General features: G+C 42.5%; 1 pseudogene; it reads right to left on the bottom strand.

Moving 5' to 3' along the window:
- Positions 1-24,859, bottom strand: part of LOC116823585 (cytochrome P450 2H2-like) — a 33,466-nt pseudogene that overhangs the window by 8,202 nt on the left and 405 nt on the right.

Here is a 24,859-nt window from a genome sequence, read left to right as displayed (position 1 = left end):
AGGAAAATATATGTTAGACTTCCAGGAGTGGCAGTAAAAGGGTCAAATTCTCTATTGTGGTGTAACTCCCTTTATTTTGACTGAGTTATGCCAACAAAGAGTTTGGCCCTTCATTGTGCAATTAGCAAGTTTTTCAGGAATGGGAGTGTGTCTGGTGGCTGGCTGTGAGCTGGAAATGAAAGGAACTTTGCTTTGGAGGTGAGAAATATCTTCAGATTCACTATCATGTTGCTTATATGATAAGGCATGTGACATGTCACTGGTGTGGATGTTAATATTTTAACTGGCAACTTGCTTGATTTTTACCAATAATGTTGACAGTGAATGTTCATAAGCAAACTTAATTCTGGGCTAATGAAGTGTTTTGTGTGGGATTTTAAACAAGACTTAGAAACAAGTTTGAGGCTGGGTTTGGTAGTAGCTTCATCATAATGAAGAGAATAAGACCATTATGGGAATCTGAAATAAACACTTGTTTAAGGAAAATTAATAGTTAAAGAAAGAAATCTCTGTCCCCTCCCCCAGTACAAATGAGGAGAATGGAATAAACCCCTGAACATACCGCTGTCCAGAGAGAGTGCTGGAGCTTGTCATTTTCCTGTATGAGACTAATTAAAGTAACAAATTTCTTATCTTCATAGTCAAACCAGTCCCCAAAGACAGTGGAGCAGATAACATTGGAGAGTGCATGGGTAAGGAAGAGGGTGGGGTCAGAGGGCTACCCTGGAGCAAAACAAAACTACAAAGAGTCAGTTTCAATTCAGTGTCTTCACCCCCGGCATCAGAGTCACTGGCAGCACAAGGACTTTGTGGATCTCCCACCCCAGGGCAAGGTGGGGCTGACAGCAATGTTCCCTGGGGAAGGTGGGTTAGGGCTGCCCCAATCACCACTCTTACCTCTCACATGCTAAATTAAACAAACACCACTTTTTCTGCTGGCAATCAATTTTCACTCTGCTCTGCTGCTTGGCACACTGTGGTCTGACCAGGGGCATCATTTTTTGGTATTGCCACCCTTACTTCTGCACTGCTGCCTGCAGATCTGTACCCTCAGTCAGCAGCTGCCACTCTCCGGCCGCCCGGCTCTGAAGGCAGCAACGCAGAGGCAAGGATGGCATGGTATAGTACTGCCACTCTTACTTCTGGGCTGCTGCTGCTGGCAGGACACTGCCTTCAAAGCTGAGCTCCTGGCCAACAACCTCTGCTTTCCAGCCACCCAGTTAAGAAAGCAGTGCGGAAGTAAGGATGGCAATACAGTGACCCCTCCTAAAATAGCATTGCGCCCCCCCTGCAACTCCCTTTTTGGTCAGAGCCCCCAATTTGAGAAACACTGGCCTCCCTTGTGAAATCTGTATAATATAGAGTAAAAGCACACAAAAGGCCAGATTTCAGGGGGGAGACCAGATTTCACGGTCCATGATGGGTTTTTCATGGCCATGAATTTGGTAGGGCCCTAATCATCACTAAATCCTAGAGCACAGCAATCTCCCCTTGGCACTGCCAGCCCGGGCCGTGCAGCATAAATACACTGTTGTTGTGCTAGGGAAGGAGTAAAGGCTCCAAGCACAACAGCAGGGGGGATGGGTCTGCTTTCCGCCTTCAGAGTGCACTAAGCAGGCCCCACAGCTCAGCTAACACAGCTAGAGAGGCTGAATTTCCCACTGGCTCACCAGCGACATCTTAGCTTCCGTTTCAGGTTCTCCCTTCCCCATAAGCACAAGGAACACATGGGGCTGGTAACTGAGAGCTAACCTGGGGCTGCAGCATCAGAGGGAGCAGCACAACGTTCCTGGGAATTATTGGCAAGAGTTCACTCCTCTGACCTGAGAGCACAGTGCTCATGGGGAACATCCAGAAGAAGCATTTTCTTCATGCACCAGACCCCTGCTCGTGTCCCTCACCCGTCGATTCTCTTTGACTCATTCCCAACAGCAATAGCTGCCCCTTGGCTCAGGGTGCACAAGTAGAAGTAGCAGCGTTAATGTGGTACCAGGGGTGGGGAAGGGTCTCAGTGCATTCTCCTCTCCCACTCACAATTTTCCCAGATGGGCAGAGCCAACTTTAATTTAGCCCTTAATGTTGCATTAAATATTGCAAGAGGCCGGTGATCTTATGGCTCAGTTCCCCATCTCTAAAATAGCTGGAAAAATCATTCATTTCTTCCACTGTTTTCATTCATGTCTATTTAAGTTGTGCACTACTTGGGGCAGTGATTGTCTCAAACCATTTGTTCCAACAGTCCATACGCAAATGAGCCCCAACATCAGCTGGGACTGTTAGATGTTACTGGAATACAAAGAATAATTTAGGAGTGTAACTGGCACTGACATAGAAGAGCTCTGATATTTCACATATCTTGGCAGCATCCCACATACATCAGGTAGAACAGACAGAGACATTAAAGCCAGAATAGCAAAAGCCAGACACGTACTTGTAACTCTAAATCTGATCTGGAGAAATACAAATCTTACCTTCCCAACTAAACTTCAAATATTAAGCACCATTGTAAAGTCAGTCTTACTACATCGTGCTGAAACTAGGAAAGGTGTTGAGACCTTTTACCTATACTCCAAGTTCTTATAAACAGCTGCCATAGACAAATCCACAATATCAGATGGGTAGAAAAAGAAAACAAAGGAAGATGAAACAAAAACTGATGGGACAGGAAATTCTGGAACAAAAATAGACATGGCTAGAACATATATGGGCAAAAGACTTGAATCACATAATAAGACAGGAATTGGACTGGAACTCTCATGGCAAGAGGCAATAAGGTAGACCTTGGGGAACATGAAATGCACAATAGAAGCAGAATTGTTAGTTATCAAATTGAGATTGGAAGAACCTAAGACTGCAGGAGGAAACCAGCAAAGATGGAAGACCTTGGGGAAGGCTCTATGTCCCACAAGGAACAGAGAGGAATAAGGTAAGAGAGAATGAGAGTCATTTATGAAGTATTGTAAATTTACGCTGTGATTTCAAACATTCCTATAGAGCCCATCACTATAGAACAGTGGTTCTCAGCTTGTTATCTGGGCTGCAGGGGCCAGGTGGCAGCGAAGTGGCAGCAGGGACCTGACCCCACCCCTGGACCCCTGCCATACAGGGCCAGCTGCCTGGCTGCCCCAGACCCTGGACCCTCACCGTGTGGCTTTCCCAGACCCCAGAGCTTGCAGGGCCAGGCAGCTGCCCCTGACCCTGCTGGGCTGGTCAGGAGCCCCAGACCCCCAAAACCCATGCCAGCAGCCTTGACCCCAACACGCTGACTGACGGGGCAGCCCAGACCCCTCCGCTGGGCAGCCAGGAACCTGGGGGACCTGGTATGTGGGCTGACCTTTAGCAGACAGCTGAGCTGGGCTGCAGCTGTGTCCTAATTTGGCTGAATGCAGCCCTCGCTCCACAGGTTGAGAACCACTGCTATAGAAGGTAGGTGCCAAACGTATCATATGTCTAGCAGAGAAAAAAAAAAATGAGAAGCAGCAAACTGTAGGCATAGGTGTCTTTTTAACCCAGCACACTGGAACTAACCTGCTGTAATATGGCTCACTGGGTTAGCATCTACACACTCTAAACAAGAGGGGGGAGGGATAGCTCAGTTTTGAGGATTGGCCTGCTAAACCCAAGGTTGTGAGTTAAATCCTTGAAGGGGCCATTTAGGGATGTGGGGATTGGTCCTGCTTTGAGCAGGGGGTTGGACTAGACTAGATGATCTCCTGAGGTCCCTTCCAACCCTAATAATCTATGATTCTATGATCTTCCATTTGCTCATTGATCATAGATAAGGGGAGAAAATGTGAGAAAGAAACAGCCAGATATAGTCATCTCTGGAACATTTCATCCATCCTTTCCCATTACATTAACACAGGTTGTTATATGTGCAGTTATGGCTTGAGTAATAAGACGTTTGAACCAAACAATTAATATAATGAAAAACAGAAAGACAAGAGTCTTTGACTCTTCTATTTCCAACGGACATGAAACAATCCCCACCATGTGTGTTTCTGAGCCTTTCCATCAGAAAACAAGTTTCCTCCTGGATACACTCCTCAATGCTTTTCTTCCCCATCCCAAAATTTCTCAGATTAGTGAGGGAAAATCGACGGAGCTGCTTCCACTGCTCTCCATTGCTGAAATTAATACCTGGAAATGGGAAGAGAACAGAAATGAAAGGAGGGAGGACCAGACTCAGTTTGCCTATTTGAAAAAATACGCAAACACTGGTGACTCAAAGGTTCGGCTTCAACATCATTGATATCGTGCCTGTTTTCTACTACGGAGATGACATTACCACTACATTGCAATTACTGTTTACAGTATTGCTGTTGCCATGTTGGACTCTGGATATGGCTGAGACAAGGCAGGTGAGGTAATATGTTGGATCAACTTATGTTGGTGGAAGGTACAAGCTTTTGAGCTGGACCAAGTTCTTACTCAGGTCTGTAGCAGTTAATTAGCACCTCCAAGCTAAAAACAAGGTGGGACAGACTGCAAAAAAGGTTCACTCTTAAAGAAACACTGTTTTTATGGCCCATTACAATATTTATTAAGCCTGGTCTACTCTGGGGTGGGGAGGGGGTGAACTGATCTAAGTTACGCAACTTCAGCTAGACTAGATGCGATAAATCGATCCCCACTGGATCGATCACTGCCTGCTGATCCAGACAGTAGTGAAGACATACCCCAAGACACCTTGGTGACTACTAACTCTCCATTATTCCACCACTGCAGAGGTTTTAATTGGCCATCATAGGCCACTTAATTTTCGGTGGTTTCTTACAATGTGCCCAAGTTACAAGCCTTTGAAGAGAAAAATCACAGTTCACACATGCTCAGTAGAGACTTCTTAGAATTTAGCAGCTAAAATCTCCAAAGGTTCTGTCTTCACTAGGCATGCACCAGCACATCACAGATCCTGGTGCCTGTCCACATGCAAAATTGTAGGGATATTAAAGAAGGTTTATATTAGACATGGTATGTGAAAAATGATTTATTGTTAAAAACAATTTATTGTTAGAAACAATTTATTGTTAATTGATACTTTATAACTAAAGGTTTATATTAGAAATAAATGTGATTTCTGAGATTTAACCTCTAACCTGCAAGCCACCAGCTGTGTCTGTGTGCAGCCTGCTCAGAGAAATACTTTGTATAAAACTGGTTAAATGTTAATTGACTCTAAATGCCCGTTCTCTAAGTGACACTTGTAGTCCCTACTTTACTTTGTAATGGCTGCTGTAAGCTGTTAATTGGTTAATTGACTCAGCAGGCAGCCGTCAATTGACTCTGTGCCTCAGGCAAAACTGTGTAATTACTATTTTGTAATCACCGCGGTAACCAAAACGGTAGCTATGGTAGTACATAGGTAGAGACCCCCACCCTCTGTAAGTTTTCATCTCACTTTATTTTTGAATGATAAAAGACAGGGAGGGAGTCTCATATAAATTGGTAACACCCCGAAAGGTAAAGAGACAGTGAAATAGATGGGATTAAGATAGAGAATGTATGTGAATGAGTGCCTTGTTTAAATAATGAATGAATGGTTAGGGAGTTACCAGCCTGAAGAATTCAGTGTCGGAGAAGAAGGTGTCAAGTGGGATCAACCAGATGACCCCCAGAGGGCGAACTAGAATCCACCCCACTACTTCAAAGGAAGGAAGAACAAACATCTGACAACATGGAGCCAGCCATCTGCTGATTGATTTAACAACAGCAGAATGAAGCAACTCTCATGGACTGACATAGGGATAAAATCCTATAAAACTGGACTCTGAAGAATAAGGACTTTGAGTCTCTGGTTCTGCTACCACCCTCCAGGAGCATCAGGTGCGCACCTGACCCGGACTCGGCTCCACTCTTGTGTACAGGATACCTGGCCAGTATTCTGTCACAAGCAACGTTTAGGCTGGTAACTATAACAGCTATACAGAACTTGTATGAATGATTGTGCAAATGAGTATATATATATACACATATATGTGTATAAGAAATAAGTAAGTAGTAATAGGAATAAGTAGCCAAACAACATTGTTTACTGTTATCTTTTGTTTTATTATGGTATTTACAATAAATGTGACAAATGTCTTGTCCCTTTTAATAAGATCCTGCTGGTTTTTATTGGTCTAATATAATTGGTATAACAAGATGACAAGCTACTGCTGCTCTCAGTTACTCCATTAACTCAGATGTCTGTGCAGTTGCACAGGGAATCTTAATTCTAGCATTTCCTAACTTCTGAGTGCTTGACTTTACAACCTCAGTAATGTTCAAGTCTCATTTTTCCAGTGTAATCAAGTAACTAACTGAAGGATGTTTTCACAGTCACGGTGATTCTTATGTAACTACACTTCACTTAATGCAGACCTCTCGGCACTTCCATATTTATTTTTTCCTCACTACTAAAGAATCTTAAAAACTGAGACACCTAAATAAAATAATAATACAAATAATCCTTCACTGCTTATGGGATATACCTAGTTAGTGAGGACAGGGGAGGAACAGGATAGAAATTCATGGTTTGTTCTGACCCTCTTGGCCTTTCCCAGCCCTGCTTTCCTGGCAGTATTCTGGGCCTACTAAAGTAGATTGGCCTGGCCTTTACCGGTCATAAACCTGTAGTGACATGCTCAGAACCATTCATGTCAGTGAACCAGTGGTGTTACCCAAGGTTTTCAGAACTCAAAACTGTCGTAACTTAACTGTTTCACTACACGCAGTGTCAGGAATAAATCAATGAGAACTCAGCAATTCCGTCTGATAAATTATTGATATAAGCATGCTCTTATCTAAATCTATGATTTATTAGATATTAAGCGCACAGACATAAGCAATAGGTTTGGAACTTCCAAGATATAGTTACCCACAATCTGAGATGATTTTGAGTAATCACCAGCCAGACTTCCAGGGGCCCTCTTTCCATCCAGATGATAAGGAGTTTAGATGTCAGCTCCCTTCCCAAAGGAAAGCTCCCACGAACTGGTCAGAGGTATTTACTTTTACCAAATCTTTTATAGCTAACTATAACAAAGCACATAACCTGTAGTAACTCCTAGTGGGTCAACATAAAAACCTCTGCTGGGTCCTCAATTCTTCTAATTTCAACAAACTACTCATTAGCTCAAAACAGTTCTGATATTTCTAGCCATAGCAACAATATGTCAGGGGCACCTAAAACCAAGGCACTCACTTTCCTCCGTAACTTTCTATCCCATTCTCCCATTCTGATTAGCAAACTGCAAGTATGCAGCTGTCTGCCCTTGTCTCACAGAGGCCTGAGATTATTCCTATCTATGTGACATTTGGTTTTCAACTGGCAATGGCTGAACATACAAAATGACTGACTGCTGTACTGTCAAGTTCTGGGGTACACACATGAATGTCAAATTCTGGGCAACAGTAGCACAATAGGGAACGGGCTCTTTCCTGAAACCAAGACTATCTATCCAATTTTTATTATTGTATGAATGAAACTCCAGCTGTTTCCCTTTTGTCTTTGTGACTGTGTTCTCCTCTATATGCTGAAGTTACTTGAAAGGTACCTCTTCCCTTGGTGGATTTTTCGAAAATTGGCATACTTCCTCTTCCACTGAACTCCTCCCCGAGACCGATCAGAGATTCCTTCATAATCTCATATCCACACAGCACCACAACCCGTTCTGAGCCTAAGTGTATTGTGAAAATTGGGCCATACTTTGCACTGAGCTGTAAAAGTTTAACACAAAAGACCAGTAAGTTTTAATTTAGATCCACTTAATTACAAATAAGAATGTGTGTAGATCAGATTACAAACTGATGAAAGTGCTCTCATGCCACTGAGTTAATACTAGGCAAGTTTTACTACTGATCATTGTCCAGACTTGGCTATTTCAGCCCAGACCCTCTAAGGTACAGTATTTAGGAGACTCACTCCATTGATTTCTATAAGAGTTAGAAGCCAACATATCTTGGAGGATCTGGGACTTCCTGACTTTTCAGTTTTTTACTTTTTCTTAATACATTTTCCCCTATAGATATGTTTATGTCTTCCCAAGATAACTGTAAAACACAGATTGAATTATTTCATTATGAGAGCAGACTACATTAATATGGGGCCTTTCAATGGTGATCTTGAGCGCTATATAAAAATGACACTTCTAACTCCACAGAAATGCTGCCTGTGTTTATTCAGTCGTGGCAGCTGATTTGACAATAGCAAGAGAGAGTTTCCCTTCATTTTATTTCTGTTGGCCCTGCAGAGCCAAAGAGAGACAGAAGTGAGATTCTGTTTCCCCTTTCACATCACCAGCAGAATTACTATTCAATTTCCAATTGATTACACCTGTGCAAATCAACAGACAAACATGTCTGTTATCTCAGGGCATGATGAGAAGAGAATGAAGGTGAACAGCTGTGACTGGGTGCAGAATTTTCCCTGTACAACCCTCATTATTTGTGATGATTTGTGAGAAGGAAAGAATCCAACCTGTCTGTCCAATCCCAGGCTGTGTTTGCAGAGCTCACTAAAATGCCAGAACATGCAACACTACAATACCATTTCTTCAAACCTGAGCTGCAGTTTCTGCCTTGCCATCATTTTGTAAGGCAGGCAAATATCATTAGAGCAATTTTACAGATGGAAAAATTAAGGAACAAGGGGGTTAAGTGATATGGCCAAGAGCACACCTGGAGTCTGTAGCAGAGGTAGGAATAGAACCCAAGGCTCACCACTGCCATTTCCTTACATAATCCACTAGAGCGCTGTCCCCACCCTGTGATCACATGTACCCACTGCAGTGCAGCTGCGGGGAGCACTCTGGATTAGAGGTGAGTAAGATCCCCTTTAATATGAGCAGTATCTTATCCCGAACAGTTTTCATCTAGCACCCAAGATAAATTGTTTAGTGAAAAAATAAGTTGAAATTTGAGTTGATATGGAATTCCCAACAGGCTAGGTTTGAGCCAGGCTCTGCTTAATGTCCACCTACAGCCCAATAACCTGATACCGAGAAAACACCCTTATCTCCTCTACATGTTGGGCAAGTTCTTCATATTCAGCAGCAGCGTGTCCTCTATGATGGGAAAAGCAACAGGCCCAGGAGGCAGCTTCCCACTTCCAGACATCTTTCTCCATGCCAAAAGGAAAAGAAGGGAAGAAATACAAATCACCAGGAAAACCACCAGGTTCTGTTGCTCCCAGAGGTTCCATTGCAGAGTGTAGCAATTATTCTGGATTCTGGCAAGATAAAAGAAAGGAAAAGTGGATCCTCGCTTTTTATATTGTATACAGCAAAAGTGGGTACAAGCAAATAGCCAATAGGAGCTGTCAGTTGCTCTGAGTTAACAAGATAAATTCTGGACTAACAAAGGTGACTGGAGTCATCACACTTGGAATGGACTCTTGTAGATGTGCAGACTCACCCCTGCGGTGCCTCCTGCTGGTGACTTCTAGGAATTAGCTCGTTCCAGCTCCAGAGCGCCCTCTGCAGGCCGGTGAAATTTCCATCCAACACATTACTGGCATGAAATCCCCAATGATGAGAAAAAGTGGAGAGGCCATGGCTCATGTACTCAAAAACGCAGAATGCTGCATACTGGTTTTGTTGCAAACTCTTCCAGTCTAGTGTTCCAGCCACATTGGGTTCTACAGGAACAAAGGACTGGAAAAATCTGGCTAGAAATCTGGCATGCCATGATAAGGCAGCAAATCACCAGAGAGCATTCCATAGGTGGAAAGAACTTGAGATGTGACTCAGGTTAAAGGCCACCATAGATGATCAGCATCAGGAGAAGATTGCATTACAGTCTCTTTACTGTCAAAATGTTCTGAAAAGGCTCATTGCCATTGTGAGAATGCTTGCTACCGAAAACCTAGCAATGCGTGGCACTTCAGATCAGCTACATGTGCCAAACAATGGAAACTTCCTTAAAATTGTGGAGCTGATGGCTGCATTCGATGCTGTACTCCAGGAGCATCTAAGAAGAGTCACCACCCAAGAAACGTACACACACCACTACCTTGGAAAAACAATTCAAAATGAGATCATACAGTTACTGGCAACAAAAGTCAAACAGAAGATTGTAGCAGATCTGAAGTCAGCAAGATATTACACTGCTATTCTGGACTGCACACCTGGCATCAGCCATACGGAACAAATGACTTTAATGGTGCGTTTTGTAACAACAACAGAACCTAGTGAAAATGTCCCTGCAATGGTGACTGTCAGACAGCATTTTCTAGAATTTATTGATATTGATACTACAGGAGCTGGTATGACAAATACGCTTCTTAAAAAACTGGAAGATACAGAAATTGCAATAGCTGACATGAGAGGTCAGGGCTCTGATAATGGTGCCAATGTGAGAGGAAAGAACAGAGGAGTGCAGACATGGATCCAAGAGTTAAACCCTCAAGCTTTTTTGTCCCATGCAGTTCTCATTCACTGAACTTGGTGGTTGGTGATACAGTATCAGCTTCCAGTGAGGCTGCTGAATTTTTTAAATGTAATTCAAAGCATCTATGTATTTTTCTCTGCATCAACTCATCAATGGCAAATTTTGAAGCAACATCTGGGAACATCCTCTCTCACCCTGAAACCACTGAGTGCCACATACTCGGAAAGTTGAGTGGAGGTAATAAAGCCTATCAAAAACAAAATTGGGAAGATAGATGCCATTATGGAGGATAATGCTATGACAGGAACTGTTCATGGGAGAACAGTGGCAGAGGGAAATGGAATCACCAGAAACATACATAACTTCAAATTTCTGCGTGGCTTAGTGTTGTGGCATGACATACTGTTTGAAATAAATGTTGTAAGCAAGAGACTTCCAAGCTGTGACCTTGATATATCTGGAGCAATGGAACAACTGACAAGAGGAAAGTCATACCTACAGTCTTACCAGTAGAGGGATTCCAAACTTTCTGAAGATGGCACTAGACATTCGGCGCGCAGGAACGTCACACTGAGCTATTTTCCAAACCTTCAAGAATAACAAGAGTCACACAAAGAAGGAATTTTGAATTACGAGGCACGGATAATCCCATAAGAGCCTCCAAACAAAAAATTCAAAGTTGAAATTCTTTACCAGGTGCTAGATTGTGCAATACAGTCAGTTGAAGAATGTTTCTGCAGCTCAAGGACATCAGCAGATATATTGGATGTTGTAATGGATATCCAAAATTCTCACTCCATACACTGAAGAAGACCTACACCGCAATGCAGGGCACTAGAGACAGTGTGACACATATCGACAATGCGGAATTTGATGCGCCATGATTTAGGTGATGAACGAAACCTTTCAAGATACATTTCAAACAGGATCAACTCCAAGTGTCTGGAATATATGTGCACAAAAGATGGACCACCACGGACTCTTCCAATCTGCTTTAGTTGCTCTGTGCATACCTTCTAACACCTTCCTGTAACAGTCCAGTGAGGACACAACTTCTCCAGCTTGCAGTTATAAAACACATCTTATGCTCACAATGTCATAGGAAGGCTGGTCGGCCTTGCAACCATCTCAATAGAGCATGAGCTGGCCCAGACTATGGACCTTCAGCAGGAAGAAGTTCAAATATTTGCAACCAAGAAGTCACAGAAAGCACTACTTTGATTATTCAAACAGATAAAAATGCCAGTGTTTACTATGCAGACAAGAAAAGTTACATTTGCTGTTCAGGCGTTTGAAAGTTAAGCTTCAGAGTAGCAGCCGTGTTAGGCTGTATCCGCAAAAAGAACAGGAGTACTTGTGGCACCTTAGAGACTAACAAATTTCTTTGAGCATAAGCTTTCATGGGCTACAGCCCACTTCTTCGGTTGCATGGAATGGAGCATATATTGAGGAGATATATATACCCATACAGAGAGCATGAAAAGGTAGAAGTTGCCTTACCAACTCTAAGAGGCCAATTAACTAAGGGAAAAAAAACCCGAAAAACTTTTGAAATGATAATCAAGATAGCCCAGTACAGACAGTTTGATAAGAAGAGTGAGAATACTTACAAGAGGAGAGAGATTCAATGTTTGTAATGGCTCAGCCCTTCCCAGTCCCTATTTAAACCTAAGGTGATTGTATCTAGTTTGCATATCAATTCCAGCTCAGCAGTTTCTCGTTGGAGTCTGTTTTTCAAGCTTTTCTGTTGCAAAATTGCCACCCGCAGGTCTTTCATTGAATGACCAGAAAGGTTGAAGTGTTCTCCTACTGGTTTTTGAGTGTTATGATTCCTGATATCAGACTTGCGTCCATTAATTCTTTTGCGTAGAGAATGTCCGGTTTGGCCAATGTACATGGCAGAGGGGCATTGCTGGCACATGATGGCATATATCACATTGGTAGATGTGCAGGTGAATGAGCCCCTGATGTGATTAGGTCCTATGATGATGTCACTTGAATAGATATGTGGACAGAGTTGGCATCGGGCTTTGTTGCAAGGGTAGGTTCCTGGGTTAGTGTTTTTGTTCAATGATGTGTGGTTGCTGGTGACTATTTGCTTCAGGTTGTGGGGTTGTCTGTAAGGAAGGACAGGTCTCTCCCCCAACATCTGTGAGAGTGAGGGATCATCTTTCAGGATAGGTTATAGATCTTTGATGATGCGCTGGAGAGGTTTTAGTTGGGGTCTGAAGGTAGTGGTGTTCTGTCATTTTCTTTGTTGGGCCTGTCTTGTAGGAGGTGACTTCTGGGTACTCATCTGGCTCTGGCAATCTGTTTTTTCACTTCAGCAAGTGGGTATTGTAGTTTTAAGAATGCTTGATAGAGATCTTGTAGGTGCTTGTCTCTGTCTGAGAGATTCTGCGGTGACCTAGAATCCTACTTTCGATGTCTCTGACTCAAAGAATATTTCCAACGTACCTCTGAACAGCATACTAACCCACAGAATCCTCTCTACCAGCACTACAAAAACAAGGATTCTGCATGGACTCCTCCAGACAGTTGAAACAACAGACTGGACTTCTACATAGACTGCTTCTGTCAACGTGCAAAGGCTGAAATTGTGGAAAAACACCATTGTTAATTTCTGCAGGTGGAGAACTGCCTGTTCATGCCAGGCTCACAAAGAGTGGGGGCTAGCTACAACCTGACTCTACCTGAGCTGCTCTGGTTTTCAGAGATTGGCATTTCCTTCTGGAGATCACACCAACCTCCAGAGACTAAATCACTCCTATAAAGAGCTGCTGCAGTAAAATGGGCACCTGTTGCTTCATTGGTCCTGATACTCCCTTTGAACACAGGATGACAATGTTGTGCTGGGAACTGCAAGTACACCTCAGATGCAGCACAGAGTACATCCCTCCTGGGAATTTCTTCCTGAATCCAAATATGGCGATCAGTTAGACCCTGAGCAGGTGGGCAGGACTCAGCAGCCAGACACATGAGAAAGAATTATCTGTAGTAACTCAAATCCCTCCCCAGCTACTGTGATGTCACTTTCTGTTGGAGATATTTGCTGCTAGCAGTCACAAATAAGCTACATGCCATCGTAGGAGCCCCATCGTACCATCCCCTCCATAAATTTATCAAGCTCAGTCTCAAAGCTGGTTAGATTTTTTATCCCCATTGCTCCCCTTGGAAGGCTGTTCCAGAACTTCGCTCCTCTGAGTGTTAGAAATCTTTGTCTACTTTCAAGCCTAAATTTGTTGATGGCCAGTTTATATGCATTTGTTCCTGTGTCCACATTGGTGCTTAACTTAAGTAAATCCTCTCCCTCTCTGGTATCTATGCCTGTTATGTATGTATAGAGAGCAATCATATCTCCTCTCAGCCTTCTTTTAGTTAGGCTAAACAAGCCAATCTCTCTGAGTCTCCTGTCATAAACTAGGTTTTCCATTCCTGATTCTCTCAGTAGCCCTTCTCTGCATCTGTTCCAGTTTGAATTCATCTTTCTTAAACATGGGAGATCAGAATTGCACACAGTATTCCAGACGAGGTCTCACCTGTGCTTTGTATAATGGTGCTAAACTTCCCTCCCTCTGCTGGAAATACCGTGCCAGATGCATCCTAGGATTGCTTTTGCTTTTTGCATGGCCACACCACACTGACGGTTCATAGTCAACCTGTGATCAACCACTACACCCAGGTCTTTCTTCTCCTCTGTCACGTCCAACTGACACATCCTTAGTTTATAGCAAAAATTCTTGTTCTTAGTTCCTAAATGCATGACCTTGCACTATTCAATTTCATTCCATTTCTATTACTCCAGTTGTGAAAGTGATCAAAATCTTCTTGTATGATATTCTGGTCCTCCTCTGTATTGGTAATACCTCTCATCTTCGTATCATCTGCAAATTTTATTAGCACACTCCCACATTTTGTGCAATGGTCATTAATAAAATGTTAACTAAGATTTTTCCCAAGACCAGTCCCTGAGGAACTCCACTAGTATCCTCCCTCCATTCTAGGGTGACCAGCTGTCTTGATTTTATAGAGACAGTCCTGATATTCAGGGATTTTTCTTATATAGGGACCTGTTACTCCCCACCCCATCCTGAATTTTCACACTTGCTATCTTATCGTCCTACTACAGCCTGACATTTCACCTTTCGGTATGACTCAATGTAGTCTCCCTTTTCAGTAGTTCCTTATCCACCTTCATGTCTCATATTAATCCCCATTTTCTCCAATTTAACTAAAAATTTCCCATGTGGAACAGTAGCAAATGCCTTACTGAAATCCAGGTAGATTAGATCTACAGCATTTCCTTTGTAAAAAAGTCAATTATCTTCTCAATGAAGGAGGTCGGGTTTGCATGGCACCATTTACCTTTGGTAAAGCCATGTTGTATTTTATCCCAATTACCATTTACCTCTATTTCCTTAACAACTTTCTGTTTCAAAATTTTTTCCAAGACCTTGTGTACAATTGAGATCAAAGTAACAGGCCTGTAGTCTCCCAAATCACTTTTCTTCAAGATTCTGAAAAATAGGTACTTTATTAACAATTGTCCAGTCCTAGGATATGACTTCTGAGTTTACAGAATCATTAAAAATCCTTGTTATTTAGTCCCATTAAGTTGTTTGTGTTTGACTTCCACCTCGGATGTGGTAATATCTACCTCCATATCCTCATTCCCATTCGCTACCCTGCCACTACCCCTTAGCTTTTCATTACACTTATTAAAAACTGATGCACAATAATTGTATAGGTGCTGGACTATGCCTAGATTATCTTCATTCGCCACCCAATCCTCAGTGCTTAGCGGTCCCACTCCTTCTTTCCTAATTATTTATATAGATGAAAAAAATGTTTTACTATTGGTTTTAATTTTCTTTGCAAGCTACAACACTGATTAGCTTTTGGCAGTTCTCACTTTATCCCTACACTTTCTGACATCCAAGAGGTAGCTTTCCTTGCTGATCCATCATATCTTTCATCCCTTGCAGGCTTTCTGCTTTCTCTGAATCACCAGTTTGAGATGCTTGTTCATCCAGCTTCGTCTGGAGACCTTCCCAGCAATTTTCCCCCCCTTGCTTGGGATGCAGACTTCAGGTACTTTAAGTAAAAGTTGCAGAAACTAATTCCAAGCTTTCTCCGCATTCAAATCCTTGAATTCTTCAGTACAATCCAGCTCCCTAACTAATTCTCTTATGCTTTTACATATAGCTCTTTTGAAATCAAAAGCCTTAGTTGCAAAGATTTATTTTTGTTTTTTTGCCCATTTAGTTTACACTGTATTAGCTCATGATCACTAGAACCAAGGTTGTCCCCTACAACCAGTTGTTCCATGAGGTCCTCACTACCACGTCCTGCCCAATAACAAATTTAAAATGACGCTGTGTCTTGTTGGTTCAATGACTATGTGGTGAAGAAATCTGCACCTCCTGGCTTGGCCCCAGGTCTGGAATATGTATCACAAAACTACGTAAATATATAAAAGTGTTGAGGTGAGTTGGAAAATTAACGAGGAGCAACTTTATTAACACTGTGCTTAGTTTAAATTCCATGAACAAGCAGGGGAGGGAGAACCCTAGTTCAGTGTGAAGCCACAGAAACTCTGCCTATCAAAGTAGGATATTGAGCCAAAAGCATTACATCATCACAATTTATTCTCATTGGCTGGTCAGAGAACAAGGGCTGGACACTGTTACTAACTCACTGTCAATAAAGCCTTACAGCTGCCTAAAGAAGTTTCTAAAATTGTCAGCTACACCACAAATGAACTGAAAACATACCCAGCTTCTCTTCACACCTGAGCCTGTATGAGACTAGTACACAGTTATTCTGCATGGGTTTTGAGTCAATTTTATGGTTAATTTTTGATACAACATATAATTGTTAAATTGAAGTTACATAAAAAACTAGTAGTTGATCTCTCTCTTTGAAGACAAGGAGTTCATTTCTGTCCCTGTGTTAATGAGTTCAGAATAAAAAACAAACAAATGCACAGGTCTAAGGTATTGAGGTGACTTTTCATTGTCTTTATCGAGGAAGAACACAGAGCTGGAATGATTTTGGTGCATTTGACACAAAACTCGACTGTGGAGTTATATCAATGTCTTTGGGATCAATGACAGGTTTCAATGTAAAGTTCTGCAAAATCGTTGTCAGTATCAAAAATATCTCCATCCGAGCCAGACCCTCTCCCACGCAAATCCGCTTCCCTGCAATGAAAAAGGAATTTTGAGTTGATGCTGGAGATCTTTCTTTGCAGCACATTTTAAATATGGTTATTATGGAAGCAAAATCTCAGTATTAAAATTAGATGCACAGAGTAATTCAAGACAAGTGCATGGAGGATAATGGCTATCTCTCAGAGTTAAGGACAGTAAGAGAGTTTGCGGGCATTTAAGAAGCAATTCACAGATCATTTGAAGAACTGAGTTCCTTATATTGTCATTTTAAAAGCAGTTGGGGATGAAGGGTGGGAAGATGTGGGTGTTTGAGAAACAAATTAGCCATTTCCCAAATGAGCTAAACAGTATTCTGGGGGAGTGACGTGGTGGTGACAGAGTAGCAGGGGAGAAGTAACAGGTAGAGAGGTGTAGGTGTCCTGAATAGCAGGATGGAGGAAGAAGGCTGAAAGGCACTGTTAAAAGAGTGGCAGAGAGACCCAGGGTATGTCTACACTATGGGATTATTCCAATTTTACATAAACCGGTTTTGTAAAACAGATGGTATAAAGTCGAGTGCACGCGGCCACACTAAGCACATTAATTCAGCGGTGTGCGTCCATGGTCCGAGGCTAGCGTCGATATCTGGAGCCTTGCACTGTGGGTAGCTATTCCGTAGCTATCCCATAGTTCCCACAGTGTCCCCTGCCCCTTGGAATTCTGGGTTGAGATCCCAATGCATGATGGTGCAAAAACAGTGTTGCGGGTGATTCTGGGTAAATGTCATCACTCAGTCCTTCCTCCATGAAAGCAACGGCAGACAATCATTTCGGCGCCTTTTTCCCTGGATTGGCGCTGGCTGATGCACAGCACGGCAACCATGGACGTCCGTTAGCCGTTTTTTTTTTTTTTTTTTTTTTTTTTACTGTCAACCGTATATGTTAGGATTGCCGCTGACAGGGCGATACTGCGCGCTACAACGCAGCATTTCAATTTCGCCTTTGCATGACCAGCAGAGACGTTATCAGTTGTTCTGTAAAGCCGTCTGCTGCGCCATTGAAATTGGCATGAGATGATGGTTTCTGTCATTCTGTACTGACTGCTGCTGTCATGGGTGCCCGCTGGCTGAGGTAGCCGGGGGTGCAGACAAAAATGGGAATGACTCCCAAGTCCAGTCCTCCTTTATGGTATCTAAAAATAAGAGTCAGTCCTGCCTAGACATCATGGGGCAAGTGTACTAGATGAACCAGTGTATCAGAGAACAGAGAGTACAGTCGCTCGGTCAGATCCTGCAGAAATGATGAGTCTGCATACCATCTAGGGGGTGTCCCGCAACAACCCCCATTGCTTCCTCCTCCCAAACCTTCCTGGCTACCGTGGGCAGTGTCCCCCCCCCATTTGTGTGATGAAGTAATAAAGAATGCAGGAATAAGAAACACTGACTTGTTACTGAGATAGAATGAGGGGGAGGCAGGCTCCAGCTGCCATGGTAGTCCAGGCAAGACATTAAGGGGTGTGGGGGAGAGGAGCCCGGCATCCTGCTGCTAAGATAGTCCAGGCAGTACAGAATCTTTTCTTTACACATGAAAGGGAGGGGGCTGATGGAGCTCAGCCCCCAGTTGCTATGATGAGGACGGTACCAGCCGTTCTGTACCATCTACTGGGAATGACCAGGAATCATTCCTATTTTTACCCAGGCGCCACCAGCCAGCCTCACCTGAGGCCAGCCAGGAGCACTCACGGGCTCATGATGAGGACGGCTATCAGTCCTTCTGCACTTCAGTTTAAACGCGTAGTGTAGACCAGGCCCCAGTTGCTTGGAGTCAAGTAGAGAAGTTAAGTAGCCCCTGGATGACATCAAGACGGCTGAGGTATTTAATGCCCATTCTGCTTCAGTCTTCATTGGAAAGGTGAAAGGTGACTAGATACCCAACACAATTAATACTAACAACAAAGGGAAAGAAACACACTCCAAATTAGGGGAGAACAGGTTAAAGAATATTCAGATCAGTTAGATGTAGTCAAGTCAGCAGGGCCCAGTGAACTTAAGGAACTAGGTGAAGCAAACTCTTAGCAATTAACTTTGAGAGCTCATGGAGGATGGGTGAGGTCCCAGAAGACTGGCAATGGAAAAACACAGTACCTAGCTTTAACAAGGGGAACAAAGAGGACCTGAGGAATTGTCAACCAGTCAGCCTGGAAAAATATAGGAACAAATTAAACAATCAATTGGTAAGTACCTAGAAGAGAATAAGATTATGAGGAATAGCCAGCATGGATTTGTCAAGAGCAAATCATGCCAAACCATCCTGATTTCCTTTTTTAACAGGGTTACTGGCCTAGAAAACAGAGGGGGAGCAGTAGACGTGATATATTTTGCCTTTTGGCACAGACCCACATGACATTCTCATAAGCGAGCTAGGGAAATGTGGTCTAGATAAATTACTTTAAGGTGGGTTCAGAACTGATTGAAAAAAACGTATTCAGAGAGTAGCTAGCAGTGGTTTGCTTTCACACTGTGAGGGTGTATAAAATGGGGTCCCAGAAGGGCCTTTCCTGTGTTTAATACTAGTCAATATTTTGATTAATGACTTGGATAATGGAGTGGAGATTATGCTTATATTTGCTCTATTATAATACACAACTATAAAATAGGGAATAATTGGCTAAGAAGCAGAACTGCTGAAAACAATCCAGGGAGGTTATAGTGGATCACAAATTCAATATAAGTCAACCAGGTGATGCAGTTGCAAAAAAAGGCTAACATTCAGGGCCGGTGCAAGGCTATTTTGCCCCTTAGGCAAAACTTCCACCTTGTTCCCTCCGTCCTACTCCCTCCCCTGGAGCATCGCTTATTATAAACTTTCAAAAATGAATACAGTGGAGTTACATCTTATGCAGGGGTTAGGTTCTAAGGTCAGCACATAAGAGGAAAATTACATATAGTGAAAATTACCATAAAGTACAGTACACACAGTATACACTAGAACAGGGGTCTTCAACCTATGGCAGGTTCGCCAAAGGTGGCACACGAGCCGATTCTTTTTTAAATGGCAGGCTGCGGGTCCCGGCAACCGCTGAGCCCACTGCTGGCCTGGGGTTCCATTCACTCAGCCGGCAGCGGGTTGAGCAGGGCTGGCAGAGGGCTGAGCGGAGCTGCCTGCTAGGACCCTGGCTGGCAGCGGGTTGAGCGAGCTAAGCGGGGCCAGCGGCTGGGACTCTGGCTGGCAGCGGGCTGAGCAAGGCCAGCAGCTGGGATCCCAGCTGGTAGGAGCTAGCGGATGGATCCCCAGACCCCGCTGCCAGTCTAGGGTTCCCAGCTACACGCCTGCTCAGCCTGCTGCCAGCCCCACTCAGCCTTCTGCCAGCTGAGTGAACAGAACACCAGGCCAGCAGTGGGCTCAGCGGTAGCTAGGACCCGCAGCCTGCCATTGAAATAAAAATTGGCACACATGCCATAGGTTGAGGACCCCTGTCCTAGTGTATACAGTGTATACTGTGTGTACTGTATGGTAATTTTCACTATACATGATTTTCCTCTTACTTGCTGGCCTTAGACCCTAACCCCGTGTAAGATATGACTCCACTGTAGTGTAAAAAAAATTGTGAGTCACTGCTTTTTGGCACCCCCAAATCTTAGCTCCCTAGGTGGCTGCCTTGTTTGCCTATGGTTACTCCAGCCCTGTCTGGGGTGTATTAAGAGGAATGTTATATATAAAAGACATGGTGGTGATTATCCCACTCTGCTCAGCACTAGTGAGGTCTAAGCTGGAGTACCCTCTCCAATTCTGCGATTCACAGTTTAGGAAACATGGATAAATTAGAGAGTGTCCTGAGGACAGCAACAAAAATGATCAAAGGTTTAGAAAACCTGACCTATGAGAAATGGTTAACAAAACTGGGCATGTTTAGTTTTGCGAAAGATGTTTGAGGGGGGACCTGACAACAATCTTCAAATATGTTAAGGGCTGTTGAAAGAGGACAGGAATCAATTGTTCTCCTTGTCCACTGAAGGTATGACAAGTAACATGCTTAATATGCAGCAAGGGAGATTTAGGTTGCATATTAGCTAAATTTTTCTAACTCTAATGGTAGTTAAACTTTGGAACAGGCTTCCAAGGGAAGTTGTGAAATTCCCATTCTTGGAGGATTTTAAGAACACGCTGGACAAACACCTGTCAGAGATGGTGTAGATTTATGTGATCCTGCATCTGTGCAGGGGCTGGACTTGATGACCTCTCAAGGTCCTTCCAGCCCTGCATTTCTACAATCTCTCTCCAGTGAAGAGTGCGGATTGTATATCTAGTAAAAAATTTCACTTCAGAAGAGCAGGAAGTGACACTCTTTAAAGACTGATAGATGCTTTGCTAGCGTGAGAGACTCTGCTTCATGGGACACCTGAAAACACTCTGCACTAAACAGTCTGAGAGCCACTAGAAAGTTCAAGGCAAAGCTAGAAGACAGTCTGGAACCTGAAATAAAAACAACTTTTTACCTGCAGAAAAAGGCATGAAGTAGTCACTTTTCTTAAAGGCACCATTTTCATCCAAGAAATGTCCTGGGTTAAATTGCTCTGGGTTTGGGAATTCCCTTCTGTCATATAGAACTGACTTCAGTGCAGGGAATATCGTGGTGCCCTGAATTAGCAAATGCAGAAAAAAGAAAAAAAAAGAGTTAAAGTGAATACTATCCAAAAGAGAGAAGCCCCCAAAATTCACTGAGCTGGACTGTGGGATCCATCTTTGTTTTTCTTCATTTCCTTGCATGCCCTGAATGTCATGCTTTCAACCAGAAGCAGAAATCTTAAAATTTTATGAGCACAGTTATGCCCACTGAACTACAGTCCACCTTTTGTACTACTCACTGGCAGAGCTAAGATACATTGAGTGACTTTAGGAAAAGTCACTTTCAGTCTCAGACCCCTTGTTACTGGATCTGTAAATTGGGGATAGTGATACTATCTCCTCTTCGTAAAGTGCTCTGAGATACAGGAGCTAAATTTTATTATTATTCAATATATTAGACCTTGCAACATACCCCTGCAAGTGAGAGAGAAGCTACATCAAAGGAATTATTTTGGGGAAGTTCTATGGCCTGTGTTCTACAGGAGGTCAGACTAAATGATCACAATGGTCCCTTTTGGCCTTATATCTCTGTCCACTAGTATCTTTGGAGGATATTAAGCAGAAGCTAATAAGGTTAGACATTTTGAAACCAGTGGGTTCAGATAACTTGCATTTGAGAGTTTTTAAAGAATTGACAAAGGAGCTTGCTGTACCATTAATGTTCATTTACAATAAGTTTTCAAACAGTGGTGAAGTTCCTGAAGACTGGAAGAAAACTAATGCTGTGCCCATTTAAAAAAAAAAAAAAAAAAAAAAAAAAAAGGAACAGGATGACCTGGGTAATCACTGGCTTATCAGCCTCACATTGATCTCAGGCAAGATAATGGAATGGATTTTATGGGACTAGATTAACAAAGAACTAAAGGAGGGTAATGTTATTAATGCAAATCAACATGGGGTTATGGAAAATAAATTCTGTCATACTAACTTATTATCATTTTTTGATTAAATTAGAAGGGTGGTTGATAAGGATAGCGGTGACAACCTAATATACTTTGGCTTCTGTAACGCATGACTTGGTATCACATGACACTTTGATTAAAAACAGAACAATACAAAATTAATATGGCACAAATTAAATGGATTGAAAACTGGCTAACTGATAGGGCTCAACATTAATTGTCAATAGGAAATTGTCAGTGAGTGGGTCTGTTTTGGCGGGATCTGCAGGGACTGGTTCTTGGCCCTATGCTATTTAATATTTTTATCAATGACTTGAAGGAAAAAAACACAAAATCATCATTGATAAAGTTTGCAGATGACACAGAAATAGGAGGCATGGTACATAATGAAGAGGACAGGCCATTGATTCAGAGCAATATAGCTAGCTTGGTAAAATGGGTGCAAGCACACTATGTATTTTAATATAGCTATATGTAAGTGTACACATCTGGGAAAAAAGAAGTTAAGCCAAACTTACAGGATGTGGCCTCTACCCAAGTAGAGTAACGACTCTTAAAAAGGGTTGCAGGTTGTGGTGGATAATCAGCTAAACATGAGCTCTTAGTGTAATGCTGTAGCCAAATAAGCTAACACTATGCTGGGATGCAGAAACAGAGGAATCTCGAGTAGGCGTAGCAAGGTTATTTTACCTCTATATTTGGCACTGGTGAGACCGCTGCCAGAATACTGTGTCCAGTTCTGGTGCCCACAACTCAAATGATTAAAGGATTAGAAAGCATGCCTTATGGTGTGTCAGGGTTCCCTCCCCACTCTGAACTCTAGGGTACAGATGTGGGGACCCGCATGAAAGACCCCCTAAGCTTACTCTACCAGCTTAGGTTAAAAACTTCCGCAAGCACAAATTCTTCCTTGTCCTTGGAACGGTATTGCTGCCACCATCAAGTGAGTTAGACAAAATATTTAGGAAAAGGATCACTTGGAGTTCCTGTTTCCCCAATATATCCCCCTAAGCCCCTTCACCCCCTTTCCTGGGGAGGCTTGAGAGCAAACAAGGTGAACACAGACCAGCCCTTTGGTTTTTAGGACACTAAAAAACAATCCGGTTCGTAAAAGCAGAACTTTATAATAAAGAAAAAGTAAAAGAACCACCTCTGTAAAATCAGGATGGAAGGTAATTTTACACGGTAATCAGGTTCAAGAACACAGAGGATTCCCCTCTAGGTAAAACTTTAAAGTTACCAAAAAAAAAAAGGAATAAACTTCCCTCTTAGCGTGAGGAAAATTCACAAGCTAAAAACATAAAATAATCTAATGCATTTCCTTCCAATTACTTACAATGTGTAATCTTAGATGTTTAGTTCATGTATGGCTTTACTAAATGTATTTTCCCTGCCCTGGTTCCTTGCTGTCTCAGAAAGAACACACAAAGAGAGCACAAAACAAAAACCTTCCCCCACAGATTTGAAAGTATCTTCTCCCCTTATTGGTCCTTTTGGTCAGGTGCCAACCAGGTTATTTGAACTTCTTAACCCTTTACAGGAAAAGGAGGGATTTTATGCTACCCTTAGCTGTATGTCCATGACATGGTGATAAACTAAATAGATTTGAGCTCCTTGAGTGTAACAAAGAGAAGGTTAAGGGGTGACTTGATTGCAATCTATATCTATCTACATGGGGAACAAATATTTAATAATGGGCTCTTCAGCCTAGCAGAGAGAGATGTAACATCATCCACTGGCTGGAAGCCAAAGCTAGACAATTTCATACTAGAAGTAAGGTGGAACTTTTTAACAGTCAGAGTAATTACCCATCAGAACAATTTACCCAGTGACGTGAAGGATTCTCCATCACTGACAATTTTTTTAAATCAAGATTGGATGTTTTTTTGTTTTTATTTTAAAAAGATCTGCTCTTGAACAAGTTCCATGGCCCGTGTTAAATAGGAGGTCAGACTAAACTATCAGAATGATCCTTCTGGCCTTAGAACCTGTTAGCCTATTTAATATAAATCCAAGTCTATTTTTCAACATTTAATATACAAAAACCAAGACTTAACTGTATGAGCTTGACTCACTGTTAAAAATGCCTTAATCCTGAACTGTAGTTTTTGTTTTGTTTCATATTTGTACTGATTGACTTGCATTCAGTTCAGAACTAAGCCGAGGTGAAGAGGGTTCCAAAACTTTTTGAACTTATTCAGTCACTGCTCATTCACATTTGCTATGTTGTTTTATTTTTGAACTAACTGTGCCAAGAAATTTCCCCAGAAACAAAATCTCTTTGGCCTCAAAATAGAAAGAAGAATTTTTGCACGCACTAGTTTGATATCAAAAGCTTAGCTGAGTAACATTGCTAAAGTTGTTCCCTATTTCTCATCTACAATCTGAAACCCTGTCCTGGAATGAAAGCACAGCCTGCAGATTGCAAACTGCTCTTCTGTTCATGCAGAGGTTTGAAAAGATTCAGTAATTACTGGTACATTACTGATAAATCAGCAAAAACAGCCAGCCACCACACACAATCTAGCTGAAGCATTTTTATAGTGAATAACTCAACATTAAAAAGAGAAAAAGGTAAAAGAACTTGACCCTTCACAGACACATTGAGAACTGACCTTGGGAATGAGGTACTGTCTGAGATAAACATCTCTAGTCACGGCATGTGGCAAACCTAATGGGACAAGATTGATGTATCTCTGGATTTCATGTATCACAGCATCTGTGTAGGGCATCTGGCTTCGATCCGCCATGCAGGGGCTTCGGCTTCGACCAATCACACGGTCAATCTCTTCATGAACTTTCTCTGTCATCA

Source organism: Chelonoidis abingdonii, chromosome 16, assembly GCF_003597395.2.
Source record: "Chelonoidis abingdonii isolate Lonesome George chromosome 16, CheloAbing_2.0, whole genome shotgun sequence".
Taxonomy (NCBI): domain Eukaryota; kingdom Metazoa; phylum Chordata; order Testudines; family Testudinidae; genus Chelonoidis; species Chelonoidis abingdonii.
The sequence above is the reverse complement of the archived record's forward strand: the minus strand, read 5'-3'. Positions and strand labels throughout refer to the sequence as shown.